The following is an 11754-nucleotide window of genomic DNA, read 5'->3' on the forward strand; positions in this document are numbered from 1 at the left end:
GGCTTAGTATAATATTCAGTCCAATAACTCACCTGTTATGAAATAAATGACCCCATTCCATGCCTGGAAGAACCAGAACAGCACTTTACCTTCGGGTAGCAGAAAAGCGAGTGGCTGGTTTCCCTGTTACCTCTGTGTGCTGAGGTGGCCTGACTGAACTGTCATCAATTCAGAATTCATGGAAACAAAGTCAAAAGCAAAAACCTTTTCTTACAAGCCTCAATTTTGTCATAACTGACTTCAACTCATGTATGCTGGGTAAAAGTGCCTTACAATGTAAAAATTGTATTTATATGTTCCCAAGTAGCATCACCTGCTGGGGAGTAATTCTGTCGTGGTGTTAATATTTAGAAGAAATGTACCTCAGCAGTGTATTTACTGTACATCTCTTACGTCCTTAATTGTAGTTTTAAAAAGCATGACAATGTATGATAGTATACAACATTTACATCATTTTTTAAAAAGACAAAATACTGCCATTACTGTCTTTTTATGTGTATTTTAGCTTGGAATTTCAGACAGTCTGTCTGAATTTTTGGGGGTTTGGTTTTTTTTTTTTTTTGGTAAAGCAATGTAATCTTTGCAAGCATATATTGAAGATTATTCTGGAGCATCTACTGCCTTCCCAGAAATGTTAGAAGTAATGAAAGTGCTCTATAGGTGAACTAGGTATGTTTAAATTAGCTAGTTAAATTAATACAGTTAATTAATTACTGAGAATTTTTTTAATAGGCACCTTCTGCTTTCATCTCACAATCAGAGAACTCGTGAATTCAACAAAACTTGTCTTACGAAACTGGTTTCACTTTATTTAATTTTTTTTATTATTGTTATTATTATTTTTTGCCTTTGGGCATTTCTTTTGCTCACAAGAGGAGTGTGTGCTGTTTAAGATGCCTGGAACCCTCTGAGAAGGGAGGTTTCTCCCCAGCTCCCTGTATCTCTACATTAGGAGATCTCCCCAACTCACTGTGTCTCTGTTAACAGATCTGTGGTTGTGCTATTCCAGGAAAGGACTGTACCAAGGAAGGACAGGCCTCACAAGGATATTGTCCAAGTAACTTAAGGATACAGCTGGTGTAATGCCAGAGTCCCAAGGCACCCCAACCCCTGTAGCAGTGGGCTGTGCTGTCACTCCAGGGAAGGGCGAGAGGCTGGTTCGGTGTCAGTGAAATCGATCAGGTGATCAAAACATCTGCTCCTTCAGCAGCTGTTGATCCACAGGAGGTTCAGTGATAAGGTTCTAGTAGGAGTCACACCTACACTCCACAAAGTCTGATCTTGAGGCAGAAAGAGCTGTGCTGATCTACAGTGAATTGAATCTGCCAGATCTGGCCCTAAAGTATAATAGAAGAGAGTTTGCCTCTTTTTGCTGCCTTATAGGAAAAATAACTTCATGCTAAACCAGAGTGAAAAATGAAGAGGTGATAATCTATTTGAAATATCAGACTTATCTGTCAGGTGATAATCAGTGCATTCCAGAAATATTAATATGCTGAATCAGATTGACAAGAAAATTATTCCTCATTAGATGAAATTAATCTGAAGAGAACTGAAAGTACATGATAGCAATTAGTAGCTCTTCTTCCATGTCACCAGAATCAGATTCCACTGTATTAATGATGGAGGTGAAAAAACAGAACACAGCCCTTGATTTATATACTTGGTGAAGCAGTTCCTATACATGCATATGTATGCACAGCCATTAGTCAGCAGTGACATCTCAGCCCTTAATGAATCCTGGAGAGCTATTACTTGTCAGAAAGCACTCAGGTTAGGCCAACGTTTGCAGATTTTGCTGTAGCATACATTTACAGTAGGTGTAAAGACAAGGAATGTATGGAAGAGGGTAAATGCATTCCTATCTACAATGTTATGTATATTTTGTTCCTGTTATATTGGCTTTACTTCCAAAGTTGTAGTTTGCAGTATTAGTTTCTTTTTATTGGTATCCTTGCATATATATATTCAATAAATGAGTTATGAATTTCATATTTGCATATCTGTCCTTTTTCCGAAAGTACAATTTTTTAAAACTGTCACTTTAATGCATAAATGCAGCGTTTCCTGTTGAAGTTACAGGCCCAGGAAGATGTTACCAGGAGAGAGGTGAGAAGGCATCATGTTTGCAGTATGGAACTTAGAGGTAACTGCTGTTTGTGTTCCTGACTCTGTGCCCTGGGGAAGCTGCTTTGGATTTACCACTGCTTAATAATGCAAAGTGACTGACTCACTGAAGGTTCCTTTTCTCACCTTTCAAGAACTCTTTTCTTTTTTCTTTTTTTTTTCCTTTTTTTTTTCTTTTTCAAGAGTGACCTAAGGCACCAAGGGAATGCAGGGTATGTCATATGTCCTGGTTTCAGCTGGGATAGAGTTAATTTTCTTGTAGTAACTGGCACAGTGCTGTGGTTTGGATTCAGTATAAGAATACAGTCGATAACGCTGATGGTTTAGTTGTTGCTAAGTAGTGTTTAGACTAAGTCAAGGACTTTTCAGCTGGAGGATACAAGAAGCTTGGAGGGCAAGGAGCCAGGACAGCTGACCCAAAGGGATATTCCATACTATATGGCATATGCTCAGTGCATAAACTGGGGGGAGAGGTGGCTGGGGCACTGCTCGGGAACGGGCTGGGCATCCATCAGCGAGTGGTGAGAGTTGCATTGTGCATCACTTGTTTTGTGTATTGTAATTATTTTATCATTATAATCACCATCATTATTATTTTCTTCTTTTTCTGCCCCATCGAACTGTCCTTATCTCAACCCATGAGTTTGCTCACTTTAACTCTTACAGTTCTCTCCTCCATCCCACCAGGAAAAGGAGTGAGTGAGCAGCTGTGTGGGGTTGAGCTGCTGGCTGGGGTTCGACAGTGTAAATAGTCACACTGCAGACAAACAGCTGCATCCAGATGCACTTTAGAACCACAGACATGTAGCATAAGAGATTAACAAAACAAAGGATCACTTGGAAATTGCTGAATTTTTCCAAGTATGTAACTGCCTTGAGTAGACAGCAATACCTTTCAGTGATTTTAAAGTATCAAGAAATGAGCTGGGAAAACCCCAAAGGAGGAAGGGCAAAAACATTCAGTCGGCTGAGATCATTGAAGGAATATTGTGAAGGAGCCTTCTGGTTTGATGGAGTAGCTGGTCACTGAAATCTTGAAGCAATGGAGGGGGGACCCACAGGCACAAGAGCAAAAGACTTTCATTGTCCTTGCATTGTGTGACATCAAGGCAGAGCAGTGAATGCTTTGAGGGCTCTCATGTCCTCACTTAGACAAGCTCAGCTTACTCTGCTGTGTGTAAGGGGTTGCAGCACAAGCACAACAACTGTAGTTGTCCCTGTGCCTAAATGAATCACCCCATATTACTAAATTACTTCCAAACATTAGAGCCAGAGGGGGTTGCTATAACCTCTGACGGTTCAGCTTGTCCCTGCTTCCTCCCCACCTGCTCAGAACTCAGGGTCAGTAGTTTAAACCAGAAAATTAATAGAAAAGGGAAACTATTGGTGAGCTTCCAAAAGAAAGATCAAATCTTGTCAGTCTACTGCAAGGTAACAAGCTGCTTGAGCAGAGGAGAAGCAGTGGGCACAGCTTTATTTTAAGTGACTCTCTGTAAGAAAGCAGGGAAATGTGTACCAATTTAAAAGTGAGGTCATAAAGCCCATTTGGAAAACCCCACTCAGTAATTATTAGTAATTCACAGAGTGCAAGGATATATTGAGTGAGATTCTCTGCAGTCTCGCTCTGATAGGAGATTATTTGGTATTTTCATTAACAATTTAGAGATGGCCTATGGTGATTAAATTTTAGAGAGCACCAGACTTGAGCTAAGTACTGACTGAGCAGAGGACAAATACAATTCAAAGTGTACTTGACAAATTCAAGAGTTAGCATGTGATTCAGTAAATCCAGCTAAAATGGATTTGACAAATGCATATTTGTACATTTCAGCAGAAGCCACGATCACCTGAACAAATACAGGTGGGACAGGACAGGCTGCTACGGTAGCAGTTGTACAGAGGGGTTCTCCTGGGGTTACAGACACTCACCAGCTGAACATGATTCAACAGCATCCTGTTCCTGAAAAAAACCCAAATGTTGTTGTGGAATGTATGAACAGGAACGTAGTCTGTAAGATACACAGCATGGTCCTGCTTCCTTATGTGGTAGGAGAAAGAAGGCCTTTCTTGGAACATGGTATCCAACTGTATCTATTGGGCTTTGTGGAAAATGCGGAGCAGCTGAAGATAACCAGAGAAGAACAATGAGAGGGGTGACAGGCTTGTTTCAAGATAATGGTAGAGGCATTTTCAAACCAGTTAGAGATAATTGCAAGGGAGGAAATAAACATTTTCTCCCTCTGATACAGGTAGAACGAGAGAAATAGATTCTATTGCAGCAGAGAGACATTGAGCTGAGACATCATTGGGCATGATATGGGGCTAGTGCAGATGAGGGTTGGAGGTGCAGAGGGTAAGGCCAACTGCAGGTGCCTCCCAGCTCGTATCTCATACCCTGCCCTCTTACACTCTCACACAAAGGCCTGTGAGGGAGTCGCAACTGCTCTGGAGCAAACACTGCGCTGGCAAAGCTGTGCTGCCTCGAGGCTCACAGCCATGTGTTTCTTTTTCATCCCTTCTTTTAAAATAGCATTTATGGTAATAACATGTGGGCACACTGGCACGTTCTTGTGGAGTGGCCCATGTCTGCATAGTTAGTACGGACTTTCCGACACCGCCCAGCATAAGGCACTCTCCACTCTTCCATTTCAAATTTTGGGAGGACTTCAGCATTCCAGCTTTTCAAGAGAATGTGTCCCACACCTTAAATGTACATTTTTGTTGTGTAAGAATAAGCGAAGTGACAGCAGTACTTTATAGAGACAGTTCCTTGATGCTTCTTAATTGTGTGTGTATGTGCGCTGGGCTGATAGAGAGTTTGGAGTGCCTGATCTCTTACCCAATTACTGTGGCAGGAATCTTAAACCTTTATCTGAATTTTTGCCAGAGATGATATCTTACTCTGTTTAAACCGAGTTCTCTGCTTTTATTTTTCCTAAAACAACATTCCAGCTGAGAAGAGAGCAACCAGGGCTAGTGCTGCCCAGCTTTTCATTCCCTGGGTAGACGTGCAGGTTGCTTGGCACACGTGCAAGACCCAATTTCACACTGCTGGCCTAAAGAAATTCCATATTCCTGTGCAAAGACTCCCATCAGGCTCCTGCCTGCCAGTGGAGAGCATTTCAGAGGCTTGGGGCAGAGGGAGGAAGAAACTCCCTCCCGAACCATAGACTAAAAATAGGCTGATGCTGTGCAAACAGCTTTGCCGTGAACTTCCCTCTGGCAGGCAGCCAGTGCAGCTGCCCGAGTGTTTTAAGCCCAGATACCTCTCCAAAACAAAGAGTCACTGAAGTTAAGCACAGTTAGCAACGCTTTTAATCTTATTACTCCCTGCTGCGTTGTCTCAATTTCAGCTTCTTCCAGAGTGCAGGTAGCTTATTTGGGATCTAAGGTCAAATTTTTTCACCTAAGCCATGGTTGAGACTGGCACTAGCAATCCCTGAAGTCTGCAAAGTTCAAAGCAGGGAGGAGGCCTTTAATCTAAAACTGAAATGCTCAGGTGATGCGTCCAAAAAGTGCTTTCCTGCAGAGTAAGAACTGCAGTAGCTGGGCTGTAGAAGGTTTTAAAACTCTCCAAATGGCTGTTAACTAAACGATCTTAAATCCTGGTGTGGCGATATGGAAATTGAAAAGTCAGTTTCTTAAATGAGACTACTTTAAAAAAAGAATAAACACAAGACAGAAGAGTCTGGGCAGTTGGATTGAATGACAGAGGTGATTCATTCAGGCCTTGAAGCCTGTGAGTTATTTGGGTTTGCCATAGTTTCCAGTGTTTTTACCTACTTATTAGTGCCCTATTTCACCCTAAAATAAATTACCACATTCTTTTATACGCTTTGACTATGAAGACTGATATTTCAGTGTAAGTATCAAGCTTCCTCCTTCTTTGTTTCAATAGTTGTTGATTGTTTAGACATAACAAGATTCACATTTTCCCTTATCATGATTTTATGGGAAGTGTGTTTTCCAAAACTAATTAAATCTCTGGGTAATTTTCAGCTATTTCACAGGAATCACTGAGAATGCAGTAATTTTGCATAGCTGCTTTTTTCCCCTTTTTCATTTTTGTATTGTCAAATATTCAGTTTTTATTTGAATCTTCTGTATCCAATTGTCTGGTTTGTGTGGGAATTAAACAGAAGATCAGTGTCATTGTGCTTTACATTCTCTTTAAACTCTCATCAATAGCAGGACCACACTAGTCTGTAAGTTTGTAATTTAAGATGCACTTGGCGGGGGTTCAAAGAGACAGGAGCTCTAGTCTGTCTCACTTCCCCTTGGAAAGCCTTTCTGATGCTGCCAAACAATATTTACACCAGCAGGGAACTGAGTTTTGGAAAACTTTTCCAGGCTCTGAAGAAACCAAGCAACCTGAGACTTTGATAAACCTTAGTAAATTTAAAAACTCCTGATGCTATCAGTGTGTAAAACCTGTGTTAGCCCATCAGATATCACAGATTTACAATTTGAGGAGTGGATTTCAGGTAAAAGATAAAATTAAGAGCAGAGGTTTGGCAAAAAAAGTGTTATTTGAAGCAAAATTCTCCTGTTGTCATCTCTGTTGAGCACTTCATGGTATCTTACATTTCTGCAGTTACAGCTACAGGTACTCTGTTCCACAAACAACTGAACATACTGTTTGCTAAGTCGGGTCAGTGCCTGCCGACAGATAGGTTTAAAAAGCATCAAGCTTATTTCTTCTTTTGGGACCTTCAGCTTTCTAGCTGTCTGGAGAGAGGGTTCAGGTGAGGTCATGTTTTCTCTGTCCCAGAAGAAAGGTTTTCTCCCCTTGCTATGGGGTCTGGCAGTCGTTTTGAGAGCAGTTCTCCCCCTTCCCATCCCTTTTTGTGGGACTTTTTGAGGACAGATTTCTGAAGGGGATTTCCACTTGGTCAAGCATGATTCTGGGTGGGTAACAGGCAGTAAAGAGGAATTCTAGCTCCCTGCTGCCTGGTTTCTTAGCGTGGGACCCTAAAAATTATTTTATTTCCCCTTTTAAATATGAACTGAGTTCTAAAAGCAATCTTCAACTGAACTCTGTCCTTGCCAGGCATCTCATCCAGTCGTGCAGCCTTAACCCAAATCCAGATTCAGATCTAGTGTTACTCCTATAACAGCATTTCATATTTGAGGATCTGAATGACAATCTTGCCAATCTCGTATCACACAACTCGACTTCTTTGCAAAGGACAGGGGAGTCCTGAAGTGCAGCTCCCTCCTGCCCTGGTTTGTGTGTGTGTATGTGTCTCATCTCTGCTTCCCTTGTAATCTGTCTAGAGAAGATTTCTGAGATACTTGAATGGCTGCCAGGGTCTGCATGGGAGGCAGGGCCTTGGCATGTGAGCTCTGACACCTGATGCTTAGTCTGCATTGAGGCAGTGCCAGCTGGATCCGCTGCCTTCTCTATCAGGAGTTATCTGATCGGCCTGCTGGCTGTGGGATCCTGCTGGTCTTCCTCATTCTTCTCCCTGTTGCTAAAACAGCCTTGCCACCACCTCCTGCCTTCTCTTGAGTTTCTGTCCTCACACCTTCTGGCCCCTTTGTCTGTGCTGGTGTCAACGGGCTCAGATTATTGGTTTTTTTTAACAATCCTTGTGTCTGGGTCACCCGTGTGTATCTGTACAGACACCTCTTCTGAGACATGTGACAAAGAGAGTCTTTTATATATTTTTAGTAATGCTCCTGGGGTTTCCAGACAGCTCCTGCACTCGGGTGCCTGGTGGAAGCAGATTAACCTGTTCATTCCTCAGAAAGCAACTGAGAAAGGGGGGGAATGCCACATCCCCCTTCCCTAATGGAAAGACCTGTGAGCACCAACCATCTGCATTTGGAGTTGTCCAACCTTCCAGTGCAGATATCCTGAGCTGAAGTCCTGCTGCAGCATTCCCTTGGTTTCTTACTAGCAGCTTCCATCTAAGCAGTGACAGAAAAAATTGAGGCTGTGTTAACTAAGTTTTTAGCTAAAATAGCTGCTTGACTTTAGCAAGAGAACTTCCCATGCACAACCCATCTCCCAGAGGTCCTTTCACACCTGTGTAGCCCTGGGAGTTTGCTACATGTGGATGTTGTGATGTGGTAATGTCTGCTACTGTTCTCCCAGAGGCTGTTTAATTTTGAGTAGGCCAATAGGGTAGCTGCCATCAGTCACATTCATTTTGGTGGGGTTTGCACTGAAATGTGTTACACAGAAGCTGTTGGATCACCCAGGTATCTTGTTGATGTGAGTACTGCTGAATGAGGGGAGCAGAAGAGGTTTCCTTGTTACTGGCATGGAGAAAATGTACCTCTCACTATTCCTTGCTGCCCAGGGAAGGGAGGAATCTGCTGTAACTGCCTTGGCCCTGCTTTTTGTTCTGCTTTGCTGTTTCAAGGGCTTGCTGGGGGCCTCAGGTGACTCCTTGGGGGTGAGAAGGGCCATGCGTGCAGTCAATGGAGGTGTGGGAGGAGTGAAAGGAGGTCAGACTGGGCTTTACTGTGTCCTCATGCAGGGTTTGCAGGACCATGTGACAGCGTCTGATAACACTGGTGTTCCCCTCGTGTGGCAGCAGGGATGGTGCACACATGGCAGAGGGTTGGTGCAGCAGCTCTGGAGGCAGCTCTGCAGCAGGAACTGAGCTGTGGTCTTGTTGAAAGAACCCTCTTTTCTTACCAACTCAATCAGTGACTCCATCAGGCCACATTGTTCAGTGAGTCAAGTGGAGCTTGAAAAACTGCTATTTAAAAAAAAAAAAAAAAAAAAAAAAGAAAAATACCTTAATACCTTTCTGGTAGTTATGTTGCTCAGGCTTCAACCTTTGTGTCAGGACAGGTTCAAACAAACACAATGTCCTTTGGGTGGGTCTCTGGATTTCAGATGTGCCTTCTTCTCAGTCCAAGCCACTTCCCACAGCTCTCCTGTGCCCAGGGAACAAGGTCCCTGCTGAGCAGGAAGAGGAGCAAGCGCAGACCTCAGAGCTGTTGGGGGGAAGGTGGGCACCTCACATGCTCAGTCACAGCCATGAGGCTTGGGCTACTCAAAATCATGGGCACAGGACTGTGCTTCAGGGTTGGCAGCACTGAGCCTATGCCGTGCTCTGCCTCAGTGACGGGATCTGCCTTTGCTTGTTTTCTGCCATTTTAAGATAATCCTTGTTTAAATTCCTGCAGGCCCTTAGGCGAGCTGGCCCTTAGCAGCCGGCTGGCACCGGGTGAATCCCGCCGGGCAGGACCCCGTGTGTCTGTGGTGCGGAGTGCCAAGCGCCGGCCTCGCCGCGGTGTTGTGACAGACGCCGTCGCGTGTCTGGTCCTGCTGAGCCGGCACCACTGGGATAATTCTGAACAACGGATGTTTGCAAACCAAAGCTGATAAATGCCATAAATACCAGCCCCAAAGTGCAGCAATCCAGGCTGGTGGTTCTCAGGATGGTTGAGATTCTGTGATAAGCAACCACCGGAGTGTTTTGTAGTAACTGTGTAATTCTTGTGCCACTGACCGTTCCTTGCGCTACTGAGTAAAGAGCAAAATGTCTGTAATTCCCCCAACCCCTGTCCTGGAGTATGAAAACCTTTTTAGTGAAAAAGGAAGTTATCTACAGCTACAGAGAAGTACATTGGTTCAGAGGTTTTGCTCATTTTACTTTTGGTAAGTAAATTGTCATTTATTAGCCAAGCAGGGAGAGAAATCTTGGTAAACTCTCATCATCCAGGAAATCCCAGTCTTGAAACAAATGCATAGATAGGCACCACTTTCCAAAATCCATGGAGACTGTCACCACTGAGAATCACACTGATGACACATTTCTACAAGAGTCAACAAGACGGAGAACAGGAATAACATTATTTTAATAGGTATTTTGCAACAAACAACATCTATTCCCTATTTCTTAGGAAGGGTGTGTCTCTTTTTAAATGATGTTTTTGTACATCTGGCTTCCTCTCCCATTTGAAACATTTGGCTAGAAAAATAATTATAGGCTATTATAATTACTAGTCAGAGTGGAGAGATCTCTCTGTAGCCATGCAGTAGATGGGATGCTTGTGTGCTAAATTCACATTTTGGAGAATGCTCTCTATATAATCTAATGAGATATTCCTTCTTGGTTTTCTTCTTGACTAAAAATGGTGGTGCTCATCTCAGGACTGGGTTAATGTGCCTGGAATTCTCCATTTTTTCCTGTTCTGTCTCCACAGACAAATTTTCTGGTCACAAGGGAGTTATGCTGGTCTCAGTAGTTAATCTGCTGAAGATTTTTTGTGCTCTTTGCTTTTTTAGAAGACTTGTTTTGTGAAACAAAACCAGCAGATAAATTCTGCTAATTCCCTCTGAGTCACCCAGCAACAATGGCAAAGCTGGTAGGGAAGAATGGGGGGAAGAGGGGGATTGGTGAATGGGCACTGACCTGAAGAGCTGACCCAGAGGACACTATTTCAGGTGCTTCCAAAGAATGACTGCTCAGTTATTACCCCCAGGTACCCCACCACTGGGGGGAACATGTGGTTGCCAGGAAAGGTTTCTAAAAGTCTGTAAACAAAGTTATTTACAACTGGTGCTCACAGAGGCCATGGTTCACTGGGCCTGAGCACTGAGATACGCCTGGCTGGCAACAGAGAACAAAATAATTATGAAATCAAGAATCTACTCAGACACAAAACACATTTATTAAATTATTTTGCCTTGTAAGAAGCTATGCATACCAGAGAAATCAGAACACTGGCTTTCCCACCTTATGTATCATCTAGCCAGAAAATGTGCAGCTCCCAGATACCTCTGAGCCCCCTCACCCTGCACTGCAAACCTCAGTGGCCCTGTACCAGCAAGAACAAAACTGGTCATCTACTAAATCTGGTGCTGATCTCAGCTAACCAACTTCCTGTAATATCAGCAAATATTTCTGCTTTTGTAAATCTGTTTTTCCCTCCATAACGGGGTGCCAGCAAGACCAGGAATGCTTTGGATCCGGGAATGTGCTATTTGGCAGGAGGAACAAAGAAATTGCTCACTCAGAAGGGCAAAACAGGACTAATGGTTTTGTCTGCTGGGGAGAAACTGCACAGAAGGCAAGCCAACAACTCCTCCCTGCCATCAGAAAGATGCTGTTGGATGCTACTTTTAATAGCAGAAATTGATATTGGTCATTAATGAGAAATGTCTTTAGTAACTAAAATAAAATTGGACCCTGAAACACTTCTGTGGTTGCAGAGTCTCTTGATAGATACTGCCCGCTGCCCACTAATGTCAGGCTCTCCCTGGACTTGACAGGGCAGCTGCTGTTCTTCCTGGCCTTCTGGAAATGATCCAGCTATGATGTGTTCCTGATATCCCTGAGCTGCAGGGCGTTTCATTCTGCTGCTCCAGGCAATTTGATAAAAGCTCCTTCCTCCCACTCCAGAGTTAACCCTCCCAGACTGTAGCTGAACACCTTGCTGCAACAATGCAGCATTCAGTAGGGATCATGCCCATTTGCTTAGTTAAAATGTGCTCAAATTGTTTGTTTCATACAAAGGAGCAATTAAATTGATTGCATTGTGTTTTCTGAGCCGACAGCAATAATGGTAGGTGTGTATTGGGGTGATTGCTACAGCTCTTTATAAATAAAGTTATTTTTAAGAATTATTATCCTTTTCTTGACACAAAGATTTTATGCAGCA

The sequence above is a fragment of the Pseudopipra pipra genome, chromosome 13 (assembly GCF_036250125.1).
Source record: "Pseudopipra pipra isolate bDixPip1 chromosome 13, bDixPip1.hap1, whole genome shotgun sequence".
Classification (NCBI taxonomy): Eukaryota; Metazoa; Chordata; class Aves; order Passeriformes; family Pipridae; genus Pseudopipra; species Pseudopipra pipra.